General features: G+C 41.8%; 1 protein-coding gene across 2 annotated transcripts in view; it reads right to left on the reverse strand.

The window, feature by feature from the left end:
* Positions 1–11,557, reverse strand: part of NRROS (negative regulator of reactive oxygen species) — a 44,005-nt gene extending 32,448 nt beyond the window's left edge. Inside the window, exon 1 of one of the 2 annotated variants that reach the window (XM_069727904.1) lies at positions 11,203–11,557. The gene's annotated coding sequence lies outside the window, so the exon portion shown is untranslated. The remainder of the gene's footprint in view (positions 1–11,202) is intronic. The other variant, XM_069727903.1, reaches the window with a different exon arrangement.
* Between the last annotated feature and the right edge of the window lie 2,499 nt (positions 11,558–14,056).

Raw genomic sequence — 14,056 nt, forward strand, 5'->3', positions numbered from 1 at the left:
ATGGACAGGAAACAGTTCAAACTTGTTTTTACTTCTGTTTGTTTTATTTTCCTTCACCATCTATTCAGCCGTATTTTTCCTCTTTTTCTCTGACTTTTTTTCCCCACATGGCTGTTGCCCTCTTGGACAAAGTCTGGTGGGATTAAACTCACATGAGGTTTCCTCATGCCTTCAAGTCTCAGAACCTACCTGACATTTTCAGGCCTTAATGGCATTTCCACCCACAATTCTTTCTCTGGTGGCCTCATCAATATCTTAGTGTACTTCCTTGGGTAGCTCAAAACTCACGATCAAAGGACTCTTCGCTCCTCACTCACTCTTCTGTAGGAACATCTATGATCTGCCCTCTCTCACTCAGCAAGGGCGGCAATACCCCTTCACACCGTTAGCACAAATGTGCGTTTCGCTTACTTACAAGTCACATGCTTACACAGGCAGCGTAAAAAAAGGAGAAGTTAGGACTATCCCGATTTCGGTACACCATGACGCTGATGGAATAGCTTTTCCCCTTTTTTTTTTTTTTTTAAATAAAAAACGGTGTATTCTAAGTGCCCTATGTTTTTAAATGCACTATTGCTTTTACTTATTTGCTTTTTGTTTCAATCTATAGTTTTATCTGTTTTAATGGCCGGTGTGAACATGGTCCTATATTTTGCATGAATAGTTACATATACTCCAGTTCATTTTTTTCTGATAATCATCCATAAATATTGTCTAGAGATACAATGGCCCATGACACTACCAAGCATGTATCCTCAATTCATCCACACACGTTATTAAGTCCATCAACTAAAACATGTATTATTTATTAAAATGGTCAGGGCACGCAGGGCATGCCAACTGGGGAGATCTTCAACCTAACAAGTTTTTTGCATAGTGGGTAAGAATGGCAAAAATTTCTAAATATCTGGTTCGCCGGGCGATACGCGTGGGGAATCACGTCACCAGGTGGTATTTCTATGGGAGGTTTCTCCTGCTTATACGTTGTGTCTCAGTTATACTATTTTGTATAGGCTACCCTGTATATGCCCTTTTTGGCTTGTTGCTGTTTTTTGCCTTGGACGTTTTTTGTGCGCTTGTTAATGCCTGCTCGCTCTGTTCTGTAGCAGCGGCCATACGAGCTAATCCTTGCACTGTCCCTCTGGTATTATATCTTTGCGCAACACCCCATGAGCCATTGGTTTTCTTTGGGTTAGCTGATTATACTGAGTCATTATATGTGTTTCCTGTGTGTTCTTGATGTTGTTTTTATGTTTTTAATTATGTTTTTATGATCTATGTTGTGTGTTTTGATCTGTGAATAAAATCAGCCTATGTTTATTAATTTTGTATTTATTTATTTAATGGTGTGCATTTTTGTGCAGTAATACTTTCTCTTTGGGTCTACTTGTTCAGCTTTTATTACTGTTTTTTTGCACCCTCAGGATTTTTTACTTATTCTATACAGCTGTGCGCCCTAAACTCGCTTTTTTTCTCCAAAACGACGCATTGCGACATACGCCAAACAATGCTAGTGTCAAAGTAGCCTTACTGCTGATATTACTGTTGAGTATTTTACTCCAGTTTTATGGTGTAAACACTTTCATATATTGGCCCCAAAGTGCATCATCTGAAAGTGAGACTACAATAGAGCTACAGAATAGAAAGTCTATGAACAACTTTTGCTTACAAAAGTGTATTTTGTTAGAAAAATTAATATTTTCCATCCAGGATGGATCCAGGGATCCATTATGTGGACAGTGGTAAAACCAGGTTTATTGTAGTGGCAAAGTTTTAATTAACCCCTTAATCCCATATGACGTACTATCCCGTCCAGGTGACCTGGGACTTAATTCCCATGGACGGGATAGTACGTCATATGCGATCGGCCGCGCTCACGGGGGGAGCGCGGCCGATCGCGGCCGGGTGTCAGCTGCCTATCGCAGCTGACATCCGGCACTATGTGCCAGGAGCGGTCACGGACCGCTCCCGGCACATTAACCCCCGGCACACCGCGATCAAAGATGATCGCGGTGTGCCGGCGGTGCAGGGAAGCATCGCGCAGGGAGGGGGCTCCCTGCGGGCTTCCCTGAGACGATCGGTACACGGTGATGTGCTCACCGTGTACCGAGCGTCTTCTCCCTGCAGTCCCCGGATCCAAAATGGCCGCCGGGCTGCATCCGGGTCCTGCAGGGAGCACTTCCGGGTCAGGATCAGGCTGCAGCTGCAGCTCTAATCCTGCCCGGCTGTATGTCAGATCACCGATCTGATAGAGTGCTGTGCACACTGTCAGATCGGTGATCTGTGATGTCCCCCCCTGGGACAAAGTGAAAAAGTTAAAAAAAAAATTTCCACACTTGTAAAAAAAAAAATAAAAAAAAAATTCCTAAATAAAGCAGAAAAAAAAAAATATTATTCCCATAAATACATTTCTTTACATAAAAAAAAAACAAAAAAACAATAAAAGTACACATATTTAGTATCGCCGCGTCCGTAACGACCCGACCTATAAAACTGGCCCACTAGTTAACCCCTTCAGTGAACACCGTAAGAAAAAAAAAAAAAAAAAAACGAGCCAAAAAACAACGCTTTATTATCATAACGCTGAACAAAGAGTGGAATAACACGCGATCAAAAAGACGGATATAAATAACCATGTTACCTCTGAAAACGTCATCTTGTCCCGCAAAAAACGAGCCGCCATATAGCATCATAACCAAAAAAATAAAAAAGTTATAGTCCTCTGAATAAAGCGATGCCAAAATAATTATTTTTTCTATAAAATAGCTTTTATCGTATAAAAGCGCCAAAACATAAAAAAAATGATATAAATGAGGTGTCGCTGTAATCGTACTGACCCGAAGAATAAAACTGCTTCATCAATTTTACCAAACGCGGAACGGTATAAACGCCTCCCCCAAAAGAAATTCATGAATAGCTGGTTTTTGGTCATTCTGCCTCACAAAAAAATCGGAATAAAAAGCGATCAAAAACTGTCACGTGTCCGAAAATGTAACCGATAAAAACGTCAACTCGTCCCGCAAAAAACAAGACCTCACATGACTCTGTGGACCAAAATATGGAAAAATTATAGGTCTCAAAATGTGGAGACGCAAAAACTTTTTTGCTATAAAAAGCGTCTTTCAGTGTGTGACGGCTGCCAATCATAAAAATCCGATATAAAAAACTCGCTATAAAAGTAAATCAAACCCCCCTTCATCACCCCCTTAGTTAGGCTAGGTTCACATTGCGTTAATGGGTTAACGCTAACGGACAGCGTTGCACGGCGAAAATGTCACAATTAACGCCGTGCAACGGGTCCGTTAGCACACCCATTGACAGCAATGTGATTTTCAGGTGTAGCGCATCGCTAGAGCGTGCCATTTTCGGCTCGCGCTAGCAAGGTGCCATTCTTTTGTGGCGCGCCTCAGACGCTGCTTGCAGCGTCCGCGGCGCGCCCGAGGTCCGATCCCCGATCTTCCAGAGCGGGGACGTTAACGCGACCACTAAACACGACACCTAAAAAGACATTGCGTTAGCGCAATCCGCTAGTGCTAAACGGATTTCCCTAACGCAATGTGAACCTAGCCTTAGGGAAAAATAATAAAATTAAAAAAAATGTATTTATTTCCATTTTCCGGTTAGGGTTAGGGTTAGGGTTAGGGTTGGGGCTAGGGTTAGGGTTTGGATTACATTTACGGTTGGGATTAGGGTTGGGATTAGAATTAGGGGTGTGTCAGGGTTAGAGGTGTGGTTAGGGTTACAGTTGGGATTAGGGTTAGTGGTGCGTTTGGATTAGGGTTTCAGTTATAATTGGGGGGTTTCCACTGTTTAGACACATCAGGGGCTCTCCAAACGCGACATGGCGTCCGATCTCAATTCCAGCCAATTCTGCATTGAAAAAGTAAAACAGTGCTCCTTCACTTCCGAGCTCTCCCGTGCGCCCAAACAGGGGTTTACCCCAACATATGGGGTATCAGCGTACTCGAGACAAATTGGACAACAACTTTTTGGGTCCAAGTTCTCTTGTTATCCTTGGGAAAATAAAAATTTGGGGGGCTAAAAATCATTTTTGTGGGAAAAAAAAGGATTCTTATTTTCACGGCTCTGCGTTGTAAACTGTAGTGAAACACTTGGGGGTTCAAAGTTTTCACAACACATCTAGATAAGTTCCATGGGAGGTCTAGTTTCCAATATGGGGTCACTTGTGGGTGGTTTCTACTGTTTGGGTACATCAGGGGCTCTGCAAATGCAACGTGACGCCTGCAGACCAATCCATCTAAGTCTGCATTCCAAATGGCGCTCCTTCCCTTCCGAGCTCTGCCATGAGCCCAAACAGTGGTTCCCCCCCACATATGGGGTATCAGCGTACTCAGGACAAATTGAACAACAACTTTTGGGGTCCAATTTATTCTGTTACCCTTGTAAAAATACAAAGCTGGGGGCTAAAAAATCATTTTTGTGAAAAAAAAAAGAATTTTTATTTTCACGGGTCTGCGTTATAAACTGTAGTGAAACACTTAGGGGTTCAAAGTTCTCACAACACATCTAGATAAGTTCCATGGGAGGTCTAGTTTCTAATATGGGGTCACTTGTGGGGGGTTTGTACTGTTTGGGTACATCAGGGGCTCTGCAAATGCAACGTGACTCCTGCAGACCAATCCATCTAAGTCTGCATTCCAAATGGCGCTCCTTCCCTTCCGAGCTCTGCCATGTGCCCAAACAGTGGTTCCCCCCCACATATGGGGTATCAGCGTACTCAGGACAAATTGGACAACAACTTTTGGGGTCCAATTTATTATGTTACCCTTGTGAAAATACAAAACTGGGGGCTAAAAAATTTTTGCGAAAAAAAAATAAATTTATTTTAACGGCTCTGCGTTATAAACTGTAGTGAAACACTTGGGGGTTCAAAGCTCTCAAAACACATCTAGATAAGTTCCTTAGAGGGTCTAGTTTCCAAAATGGTGTCACTTGTGGGGGTTTTTAATGTTTAGGCACATCAGGGGCTCTCCAAACCAACATGGCGTCCCATCTTAATTCCAGTCAATTTTGCATTGAAAAGTCAAATGGCGCTCCTTCCCTTCCGAGCTCTGCTATGCACCCAAAAAGTGGTTTACCCCCACATATGGGGTATCGTCGCACTCAGGACAAATTGCACAACAACTTTTGTGGTCTAATTTCTTCTCTTACCCTTGGGAAAATAAAAAATTGGGGGCGAAAAGATCATTTTTGTGAAAAAATAAGATTTTTTATTTTTACGGCTCTGCATTATAAACTTCTGTGAAGCACTTGTTGGGTCAAAGTGCTCACCACACATCTAGATAAGTTCCTTAAGGGGTCTACTTTTCAAAATGGTGTCACTTGTGAGGGGTTCCAATGTTTAGGCACATCAGGGGCTCTCCAAACGCAACATGGCGTCCCATCTCAATTCCAGTCAATTTTGCATTGAAAAGTCAAATGGCGCTCCTTTCCTTCCGAGCTCTGCCATGCGCCCAAACAGTGGTTTACCCCCACATATGGGGTATCGTCGCACTCAGGACAAATTGCACAACAACTTTTGTGGTCTAATTTCTTCTCTTACCCTTGGGAAAATAAAAAATTGGTGGCGAAAAGATTATTTTTGTGAAAAAATATGATTTTTTATTTTTACGGCTCTGCATTATAAACTTCTGTGAAGCACTTGTTGGGTCAAAGTGCTCACCACACCTCTAGATAAGTTCCTTAAGGGGTCTACTTTCCAAAATGGTGTCACTTGTGGGGATTTCAATGTTTAGGCACATCAGGGGCTCTCCAAACGCAACATGGCATCCCATCTCAATTCCAGTCAATTTTGCATTGAAAAGTAAAATGGCGCTCCTTCCCTTCCGAGCTCTGCCATACGCCCAAACAATAGTTTACACCCATATACGGGGTATCAGCGTACTCAGGACAAATTGGCCAACAATTTTTGAGGTTCAATTTCTTCTCTTACTCTTGGGAAAATAAAAAATTGGGGGCGAAAAGATCATTTTTGTGAAAAAATATGATTTTTTATTTTTACGGCTCTGCATTATAAACTTCTGTGAAGCAATTGGTGGGTCAAAGTGGTCACCACACATCTAGATAAGTTCCTTAGGGTGTCTACTTTCCAAAATGGTGTCACTTGTGGGGGGTTTCAATGTTTAGGCACATCAGTGGCTCTCCAAACGCATCATGGTGTCCCATCTCAATTCCTGTCAATTTTGCATTTAAAAGTCAAATGGCGCTCCTTCCCTTCCGAGCTCTGCCATGCGCCCAAACAGTGGTTTACCCCCACATATGGGGTATCAGCGTACTCAGTACAGATTGTACAACAATGTTTGGCATCCATTTTATCCTGTTACCCTTGGTAAAATAAAACAAATTGGAGCTGAAATAAATTTTGTGTGAAAAAAAGTTAAATATTCATTTTTATTTAAACATTCCAAAAATTCCTGTGAAACCCCTGAAGGGTTAATAAACTTCTTGAATGTGGTTTTGAGCACCTTGAGGGGTGCAGTTTTTAGAATGGTGTCACACTTGGGTATTTTCTATCATATAGACCCCTCAAAATGACATCAAATGAGATGTGGTCCCTAAAAAAAAATGGTGTTGTAAAAATGAGAAATTGCTGGTCAACTTTGAACCCTTATAACTCCCTAACAAAAAAAAATTTTGGTTCCAAAATTGTGCTGATGTAAAGGAGACATGTGGGAAATGTTACTTATTAAGTATTTTGCGTGACATATCTCTGTGATTTAAGGGCATAAAAATTTAAAGTTGGAAAATTGCGAAATTTTCAAAATTTTCGCCAAATTTCCGTTTTTTTCACAAATAAACGCAAGTTATATCGAATAAATGTTACTACTAAAATGAAGTACAATATGTCACGAGAAAACAATGTCAGAATCGCCAAGATCCGTTGAAGCGTTCCAGAGTTATAACCTCATAAAGGGACAGTGGTCAGAATTGTAAAAATTGGCCCGGTCATTAACGTGCAAACCACCCTCGGGGCTTAAGGGGTTAATGGGGTCCCTCTACTTCTGTTTGCATCAGTTATGCAACAGATTTGTTTTTGACATTTGTTGCGCTGTTCTTTTCCTAAAACGGAAAAGAAAAACAGGATGTCAAAATGCAGGTGTGAACATAACCTACTTGGTATTTCTTGTGTCTTGCTTACAGCACATTACTGGGCAGGACGAGAACAAGATCTGTAAATAAATTATTTGCAAATGTATTTTACTTTTTATGTAGATTTTGATGTAAGGCTAAAGAAGTGTTCTTCCATTAAGGCATTAAAACATCATGCTCCATTAATCGGAGCAGAAAGTCACTACCAACAGAGAATGACACAATACAATCACATGAGTGTCATATAAAACTAGAATTTCCATACAATGGCCTATATAGGTTACATTAGTCACGTGAACACAGCTTTGTTAATATATAATAGCTAATCAGTAGGGTATTCTGCTGGTACAGCCACCAGGTCCAGGTACAATAAGGCCAAGCGGGAAAACTGGCCTTTGTAAATAGCCCCAACTTCCGGTATATAGGATTACAGAGGCCTTTAAGTGTAGGTAAATATTGCTTCTTGAAAAATGAAATGCCATCCTGGCTTTATATACAGTGTGTCTGTAAAGTCATGGTGCACTTTTGACAAGTCACAGGATCTATTAATAGTTTACATTTTGGCGCCCCTTCTCTGGCCCAATCATATCAGACCTGTTCATGAGGAGAGATAACAAGAACCAATCAAACAACAAAAACTCATTTAAGCTGTCGCTGAGCCCCCTGTCAGATTAACCCCTGATAAACTGAACTCTGATTAATACACTGCCAGGTCTGTGACATCATGCAGCCACAAGCTTATGCCAGCTGTGTGGTTTTCCATGCCAGTCGAGATGTGGACGGTACAGAGGAAAGATCAGTGTGTTCTGTGGCTCGCTAAATTCGAATCCGTGACCAAAGTGCTACGTGAATAAGGGCGCTTTTATAACATGTAATGTAATAACATTACTCGGTGGGATAAGCAGTTGAAGGAAACCGGCGGTTTGGTGGAGAAACCCTGTTCTGGTAGGCCATCAGTCAGTGACAAGTCTGTAGCGACTATATGGAATAGCTACCTAAGGAGCCCTAAAAAATCTGTGCATGTGCTCGACAATTTCACCTAAGCAAGACAACAGTTCATAAGATGTTAAAGAAATGTCTCTGTTTTACGGGGTGCAAATTGCGGCTGTTGCATGCTATCAAACCGGCGGATAGACCCAAACGATGCGTGTTTGCTATAGATATGGTTCATGAGATCGACAATGATGCAAGATTTTTGCTGAAGATTGTGTTTAGCGATGAGGTGTATTACAAGAAGCCCCCCGACACGCGTTTCGCGTCCCTCTTCGACCGCTTTCTCAAGGGAAATACACCTGGCCTTGGATCCTCCAATCTCCACCTTGGTAAGTGCCTGCCCATTTCCCCATGCTTTGATGTTTGCCTCACTGGGGGCTAGGCTTGTATGGGGTGCTGCTTTGGCAGGTACACTTGCCCAGATGTTAGCACTATGCACCTTATGGTTAGCTGATTTGGCCTATAGTCATTAAGGTTTTTTGGTGGATCCTGTCCATCCCGGTGTACTGTTCCTGCACATGAACTATTGCTTTTGTACATGTATCGTTAAACTATGTGATTTGTCAATAAATTTTGGATGTGTACATTGAATGTATCAATGACATTAATCACTTGAAACAGAGAATCACAGACGTTATTCACTCTGTTACACCAGACGTCATTACCCGTGTGTGGTAAGAACTTCACTATCGTTTGGATGTGTGTAGGGCAACAAATTGAGCCGACATCGAACTGCACTGAATAGGTATGAAACTGGGAGAGTTTTTCTTTTATTTGGAGCAGATTTCACATTTCGTACGGTTTTTGCTGCTTTCCAGTGACTGGTCAAAAGTGCACCATGACTTTACGGACACACTGTATAATAGCTTTCACAGTGTATACACAACAGTCATGCACTCTCACCGGATGGTACAACTCTAGCCCTGAAACAGTCATCACTGCACCGTGTAACCTCTCCTGTAAGGTCATCAGCACTGTTCCCACTCTTACTTTCAGTAGTCGCAAAATAAGTAATAGCAGCAATCATTGCGTTGTCCCTATGTCCTTTCAATGATTAGTTCTCCCTCTCTTACCTCCCAGGATTAAGAATGCTCTGTTATCCCCGATAGTCACATCATAGTCTCCCTTCCCTTCCATATTAGTCACAGCAGAGGATTTCCCCCGGCAGTGATAGAACTATTCCGACCTGCACACTTCCCTTCCTTCAGCTATAGTCACAGCAGTGCCTTACTATTTGGGCTTACTGCTGGGGCTTTGTTCCCACTGGTGTTAATGGTTTTAGTTTATAATAGCAGCTGCGACACTTTACTGGATCCATCATGTCTAAGTGTCCCATAACAGACCTCATTGACTTATAATGGCGTCCAGTGAGTATCATAGAAGTTTCTGTAATTTTTGACAGCCAAAGTAAAGCTGCGTGCTGCGCTATTCCTGCTGACAAAATGAATGGCGACCATGACAGATTCATTAATAGAATGTGAATATACCCAGTGTCAAAATAGATTGCTACAAGATGTTCGCAACCATCCAGGAATTCCTGGACAGTCCTTAAAAATCGAGCACTTTTTTTTGCCCTGTTCGTGAAAAAATTTGAGGAGTCCATTCATTTTTTTGAAGGGGAAAAACGTATATATAGATTATTCTGACTGTAATTCTCATATCAGAATTATGGGCTGTAGACATGTATACTATATAATCAGAATGATTTATTATGGTTTTATGTGTCCATAAAAAAATATTGTCTGTTTGTGATTTTTTGATAAGCCGTCCATAAAAAAATAATAAGCCAAGTTGGCCACACTGGATGTAGTAGTAAGTAGGCAGTAGTAAGAAGAAGCCCAGAAGGAGCAGTCTGTGACCACCTCTGCCAATGTTCTGATTGTAGGTTCATGGATAGCCATGTGGGCATGGAGGCTTGTGGGGACCGGACAAGAAATTCCCATAGAAAAAAGATCTTCTGAATAAACATATTGTTTAACAACAAATCTTCCCATATTGTTTTCTCTTATGCCAAGCTTAAAATTGTAATGTTTCTAATCAAACATTTTTCCGGGAACCTGTCACCAGGTTTGGCCGATATGAGATACCGCCACCCCCTTTCAGGGCTGATATACAGTATTCTATGAAGCTGTTTATCGGCTACCAACCTAACCTGTAAGAGAAGAAAAATCACTTTTATTATACAAACTGTATATCAGCCCTGAAATGTGGTGGCCGTATCTCATATCGGTCAAACCTGGTGACAGTTTCCCTCTAAATCTAATCCCACTCCTGTTTCTAGGAAAGCCAATATAACTGGTATTGAACCTGTCCCACTTTTGTGACTCTGTAAAGGAACTGTTCGCCTACTAGTGAGGTGGGACCCTTTTCATATGGAGGTTGATGTCCAGACAAAATTTGTACTTGCAGTGGCCACCATTCAGATGAATAGAGGTCTATGTAGTGGATGGACAGGGTGGAGTTGTTCTCCATTAGGGGGTCCAGAGATCGTGATCTGCCCTCCATGAGACAACTCCAGATTCACACAAACACCTTTTATCTATTTCTCCACGTTTTTAGTCTATAGGACCACATGATTTTACATACATAGTATTTAATTTTGGCATATTTATTAGCCTTTTTTTTCTCAAACTACAGCCTTCGCTGGATTTGCCATTCTTCATTCAATTCTTTTTTCTACTATACAGATTTCTATAGAGTGTTTAATCTGCCATAAGCAACAAATCTAAAGCCACGTGCAGAAAAACGTGCTGAAATTAGCAGCGAAGATGTAAATCATTTTTGGCAGGCATTCTATATGTATTTTTTTTTAAATAAAAGCATAAGAACTTATGTAAACCTGGCCAAATGGCATATTTTCTTACCTCCGTTGATACTGGAACAAGGGGATGAGCCATAACTAAGGTGAATACAAGTGCAATGTTACATGCCGGCAGTTGCACTTATAATATCTTCTGACCTACAATATCCCAAATATCGTGATATAGGGTGTGTCTATACGTATAGTTTAACAGTGCAACTCCTTTTAATCATTGATTGATTCATTCATTTGCTTGTGGGCTACAAAACCCCAAAAGACACAACAGGAGAGTCACTTACCGCACATAACTGAGAGCACACCATCTTGGGTTCCGCTTGAGCTGCTCGGGGCCACAGGAATGAAAGAAGAAGTGGTGTCATCACATTGAATGACCTTGGGATTTGGAATTGGAACTCATCAGCAAAATCCACAAAGCAAACCTACACCATTCGTATTAAACTCTTCTGTAGAGGAGGTGACGAAAATCCCACAGTTTCAGCCATGCAAAGGTCATGAAGAAAAGAGCAAAGTGACCTAATATTGGCAGAACTGGAGGCGACCATGGGCCACTGAAGGCATCTGTAGGACGTTGCTTGAGGCTTAGCCACTCAGTTGATTAGCGAGGTGTACATGTGGTCGGCTTTGGCACATTCTGAAGCAGAACTGCACATTTCTTCCTTTTAGAGGTTATTTTAGTTCTTGCGGAAGGAAATAACGGAAACCAAAGTCACATGAACTGCTGTGAAATGAAAAAAAAGTTTGAGAGCAGTCACCAGGCTGTGTGTCACCTATAGATACTTCTTCTTTTTCTTCTTCTCGGTTTAAATTAATTATCTTTAGAACCTCAAAGACTTTTCTGGGTGACTCTTGCAATATTTTTCTTCGGGTTTTAGTGTCACATTGTTCTTAAGTCTATTTACATGAACTGGGTGTGAGGAATGAGGTCTACAACATGAAAAACTCACTTATTTTGCATGGTTTTAGGCAAAGCCTAATGCATGGGGCCTGAATGGAGGCTATTTGGAGAATGTTTCTTAGCAGGTTGTTTGGTCTTGACCTACAAGTCTGCAGTCACATTGCAATTACTGCGAGTAGTGAGAATTCTTTCATGCTGGGAGCTGAAGGCACATAACTGCCCATACATGCAATCACATACCAACTAGATGGGTGCGACCCCTCTCAATGTAAATGTATTGAGTGAGGCAGGACAAGTCTAGTCGGAATGTGGAAAATTGTATACTTGTGGTCCCATGACCACCCACTCCCAGTGCCAGAGAGTCCTCACAATACGCAATACGCCTGATATGAGGATTCTCAAGTCTGCAGTCACTTTATGTGACTGCAGACTTTTAGCTTAGAGGAATTGTCCGGTTTAGAAGGGGCGTGGCCTCACTCAATGCAAGTGTATGGAGCAAGGACGCGCCCACTAGACTGCTTCTGCCAGGGAGTATGTATATCGCATACATCACCGCTGTTCCCGGCTCAGAAACTGACGAAACCTCACAACACACAGTGTGTGTGCTGGGGGCATTCATAAGTCTGCAGTGAAACAGGGTGACTGCAGACTTATTAAGTTAGACCAGCAACCACGTAAAGACCAGATAACCCCTTTAAGGCCGGACAACCCACTTTAAGATGATGAACGTGGAACAAATAATTTTTTTTTCCATCAGATTCATTAATAATTAATAGAATAAAAGTATGGCTGTATAGTAAACTTGTTAAAGCGTGGGGAAGATTTATTAAGAACTAAAGGGGTTGTCTAGTACCTGGACAATGTTGACGCCTGGTCTTCTGTAGCTTGTGTGACATTGTTATGCCACCTGAGCTCTGCAGCCAATCAGTGACTGCTATTAAGCTGCTGTGCTTTCACTTCTTCCACTTGTTAGATGGAAGTGAGAGCAGAGGAGACCAAAAGCGACTGCTGATTGGCTGCAGGGCTCACATGGTATAACAAAGTCACATGGTGTGGAGTGGCGGACTGTACTGTCGCGTTACTACCAATGAAGCCACCGCTCACATTGTAGTATAGTGTGAATAAGGTTACGCATTTTATATATATATACTGTGGTATCTATAGTGTACACTGTAGCAGTGGTATAAGTTAAGATTTAGGATGTAAGATGTACTTGATAAGCAATGTAAGTGTAATATATTCAATGTATAATGTATAGAGTGTGATAAGGAATTTAAGGATTTTTAGCACAATATACATACTGTAGTGTGCAGCAGGTATTCTCTATAATGTAAAGATAAGTGACTTTAAATGTAGTAGGATTTTACAGAACTGAATTGTATTGTATAATGTTGTGAAGGTGATCTGCCCAGCTACATACTATAGGGACAGACATAGTTAAAGTTTAAGACTAGCCCATAGTTGGAGGGACAAGTCCCAGTAAAAAGGGACTGCTTCCTAGTAGTTAGTTAGATAGGGAAGTACATTAACCAAGGCCATGTTCAAGTGCATTGGACTGCTAGTGTCAGCAAGGATGTATCATTCACGGCAGGAAGAGGCTTTACTGGAATCCCTTGCGGACATTCCTTTAACGTCGGGAGCTCAAGGCTCAGTACAGGTATCATGGAAAGTGTCTTATCCTCTGGCGTACAGGGGAGGATGGACTTGGAAACACGTGAAGGTAAGGTAACGGATTCCGGGTGTACTGCGGGACGTGACGTGGAATCTGCTGTAGATAAGCCCCTAAAGGAGGTGGCCGCAGCTTATATACGAAAAAGTAGGTGACAGATTCCCTTTAACTCAGAGATCTACAGCTTGACTCTCCACCTCCTCCATCAGGCTGACAGCTTTACAGCAGTACACAAAGACTGACAGACTGCACCTAACTGGAATAAACATTGAGGAGGATGAAGCTGGAAATAACTCCCTCCTTGTGCTCAGCAAGGAAGTGATTTATTTCATCACATATGACAGCCGTGCTCCTGCCCGCTACCTCCATCTGAGGTATGTGTGATACAGCTCTTGTCACATGAGATGTGGGTCTTTGGAGCTTTTATGTCTTTAGTCTGAAGCCCAACCTGACACGTGACTAGGCTAGGCTAAAAAACTGAACTATATCAGGGACACCATTTTATCTCATCATCACATGAAAGAGTGGCTGCTGGCAGAAAATTAACCTACATCCTCATGGCAGCCAC

This window comes from Ranitomeya imitator, chromosome 5 (genome assembly GCF_032444005.1).
Source record: "Ranitomeya imitator isolate aRanImi1 chromosome 5, aRanImi1.pri, whole genome shotgun sequence".
Classification (NCBI taxonomy): domain Eukaryota; kingdom Metazoa; phylum Chordata; class Amphibia; order Anura; family Dendrobatidae; genus Ranitomeya; species Ranitomeya imitator.